This window comes from Macrobrachium rosenbergii, chromosome 15 (genome assembly GCF_040412425.1).
Source record: "Macrobrachium rosenbergii isolate ZJJX-2024 chromosome 15, ASM4041242v1, whole genome shotgun sequence".
Classification (NCBI taxonomy): Eukaryota; Metazoa; Arthropoda; class Malacostraca; order Decapoda; family Palaemonidae; genus Macrobrachium; species Macrobrachium rosenbergii.
In genome coordinates, this window is record NC_089755.1 from 15,215,536 (window position 1) to 15,219,439 (window position 3,904).

Genomic DNA, 3,904 nt, shown 5'->3' on the forward strand with positions numbered 1-3,904 from the left:
GAATGCCATGTCACTGGAACAGAGGCTCCTTCGTCAATATTAGTAATGAACGAGGAACAAATTGATAACAAGGAGGGTGGGTGGAGAGATCCATCAGTTAATACTATATTGAGGTCAAATAATTTTCAACAAAAGTAACAGTTTCTTTAGTATTTGGCATATATCTCATTTTTACCCCATAGTAGTTTCAGGAGATTTTTAAGCAAAACAGTTTTACAACATGACCTCAAATACCGATTCACATCACCACTGAATATTAACAAGATACAAGTAACCCTTACTTCTAATCAACTCGAGTGAATGAAAATCTTGACGGCAGAAGAAACAAAGCTTCTTTTCATTCAGATTCCCCCAAAAGTAGTTACCCAAAACAAACGATGCCAAAAACCTTCGGGGCAAAATTTACTTTTGCTTAACAAGTGGCACCTAATTGGGAATATCCTTTAAGGAGAGCGGATACTTGGTAGAACATATATATTTACCTTTACACTAATTACACTGCAAGCTGGGATCTTACGTCAGTTGCACAGGGAAATTTGAATTTCTACGGCTGAAATGAGGGAGACTGAGTGCTTTAGGAGCTTCTTTTGAAGTGGGTGAGCAGTCATCAGCTTGTAGGCGATCTATTTCTCACACTCGGGCATGCTAAAGGACAGTTTCACTTTAAAGTAGAAGTGACTCCAATTCTGTCCGGAAACCTCGGCCAGTTTTGCTGTTGGTTGTCTAGTAATAAAACAAGACAGGTAAATAGTTTATTATATACCTATAAACCTCCATCATGCTGTAATACAATTACATTAAAAATTTCCACATGTCGTCTTCCAATTTTTCGGCCAGTTTCATCATGCTTTCTGGACTCGTGGTGTTCTACTTTCTGACCTCCTACTGACTCATGGAAGTTCTACTTTCTGACTCCCTACTGACTCAGGGAGGTTCTACTTTCTGACTTCCTACTGACTCAGGGAAGTTCTACCTCTGACTGTCTACTAACTCAGGAAAGTTCTACCTTCTGACTTCCTACCGACTCCAGGAAGTTCTACCCTGACTGTCTACTAACCCAGAAAGTTCTACCTTCTGTCTTCCTACTGACCAGGGAAGTTTTACTCTTGTAATTTCTGGACTTCCCACTGACTGCTGGGAAGCTGTACCCTTCTGACTTCCTACTGACTCAGGAAAGTTCTACCCTCTGACTTCCTACTGACTCAGGAAAGTTGCACCTTCTGACTTCCTACTGACTCAAGGAACTTGTACCTTCTGACTTCCTACTAACTCGAGGGAAGCTTTACCTTCTGACTTCCAACTTATTACCTTAAGTTATATTTAACAATTCATTTTGTTTTATTTGTTACGAAGTTCCCAGTTAAAAAAAGAAAAACCTTCCGTGGTGCTATTCACATCCATTGCAGACCTTTCCTGCATTATATATACTGCCTTGCAGAATGCACACGTTCACTAAGAGTGGAGTCGTTTATGAGAGAGGAAATTTTTAATGATGCTGAAGACTTTCTCGCTCTCTCTCGTCCGATGTCTGCACTAACTTTTGAACAAATGATTCCCGTAATCCTTGACACTGCCTGACAGATTCGTAATTCATAATTACTCATAACTAATTTCAGTTCAACATTGCATCCTGACAGCGTTATGTATTTGATTGCTGACCTAATAATAATATTATTAATATTATTTATTAAAAAATTCCAGTCAAAATAGATCAAAGTCGAAAACAGAACTTGAGAGAGCCTCTCATCTCTCTCTCTCTTTATTACCGAAAACATTAATATAATGAGTACTGAACAGCCTCTCGGAAGCTCCCTGTACAGAGGGTAATGTATATGAACGCAAGAATTATTGTTCATTTCAATGATTATTGCATTACCAATCATGTAATAATAATAATAATAATAATAATAATAATAATAATAATAATAATAATAATAATAATAATAATAATAATTAGAGGCAGTAGTGAGTACCTGTAATATTAAAAAATGGTTCCCATTGTGATACAACTAAAGACTTGAACAAAACTCCTCGGGAACGGTGTGACACTTTTCCGCAAAATCAAATTTCGTGCAACAATGACTATGAACAATAGTGTGTCTGATACTGTTAATATAAAATATTATTAAGGATGATGATAAGGACTTGAGATCTTGAAGTTCTGTATCACAGTTACTGGAGACCATCTTCATCATATTCATTATGCCAAAGAATATATTCGGTCAAATAAAATAATGGCAAATCTGGAAGAAAAGAGAGAGAGAGAGAGAGAGAGAGAGAGAGAGAGAGAGAGAGAGAGAGAGAGAGAGAGAGAGAGAGTCTTCAACATCATTAAATTCCTGTCTCAAAAAGCGACTCCACTCTTAGTGAATAAAAATATGCAAAGCAGTATATTGCTGGAAAGGTATATAAACTATTGATATGAATAATGACGCAACGGAGGTTTTCCATTTTATGATCAGAAACCTGCAATAAAAACTGTAATTGCTGAGTACAACTTAATTATAATCAAATATTGTAACGGGATGAATGCCTGACACACTTCATCGCAATCTCAGTAACAACATCATCAGCCCAGAATCCATACTTCTGATGTTTGTCATGTTATCTAAAAATCAATAAATAAATAAATTAGAAATGGTGTTTCTTACATAACTGTTACCAGTGGGATTCGAACGCTGCCTAGTTGAGAAACTACGATGTGCAGATGCAGATGACTCTAAACAACTGGCTTAGTGGTTAAAGCCACTGTGTCGTCGTTGCTTCTAAACCAGGCAGAGGTTCGAATCACACTGGTGACGAAGCATTTATCACTTACTGTGGCAACAATTTCTGAGTGTAAGGTATTCTGTAAGATATAGGAACTGAGTTATACATTTACAGTTTCTCTCTCTCTCTCTCTCTCTCTCTTCTCTCACATAAGTGCCATATGCTTCCATATATATATATATATATATATATATATATATATATATATATATATATATATATATATATAAATATATATATATATATATATATATATATATTATCAATTTATGGGGAGATATGAACATTCATTCTAATGATATATTCCAATGTCATGGTTACTGTAACTATCCAAACTTACAATTACAAATTCAAGAATAAACAGCAGAAATAACGGTAATCAAATAAAATAAGGAAAAATCATTGATTAAAAAATTACCGGATAACAACTAGAAATAATGGTTAGAATTACCGTAAGGTCTATTTATTCTTTCCTGTACCGCAAACTAACCGAAATACCGTACGTACCAAAATTTTAGGTAATATCATACCGTACTGTACCGTACCTAAAAATTATGATACCGTACACAAGAAAAAATACCGTACCGTATCTGGAAAATGTCGTACCGTGCTAGAGCAGAAATGCCGTACCATACCTAAAAAAATGTCGTACCGTCCACTAACAAATACCGTGCCGTAGATGGAAAATTTCGGATGGTAAAAAAAAAAAAAAAATACCGTACCGTACCGTACTGTGCCGTGCTTTCTAGCCCAGTACCCAGCAAACAAGCAGTTCCCATTTAACGACGCAAATACTGTTATTCAATTTCCGAGTTTCTGAGACTTCTGTCAAATGCTTCTTCGCCAAGGTTCGACCTTTGGAACGAAATAACTTAAAATTTAAGTTGCGAAAGTTAATTCAACACACTTCAATGTTTTGCGTATGGGACAATCGAGTGGTCCTTCGGTTTATATTAAAGTATCCACAATAGATATAGTAAATTCTAGTATTATTGTAGTTTAAGCCATTATTTGAGTTTTTAGCTGTATCGAAAAACTCCAGGTTATGATCAGTACGAAACTCGCGCTCAAATCTATTGCAACTACTGCTACTGAGATATTTACCCTTTGTTTATGTTTTACCGAACACGACGCT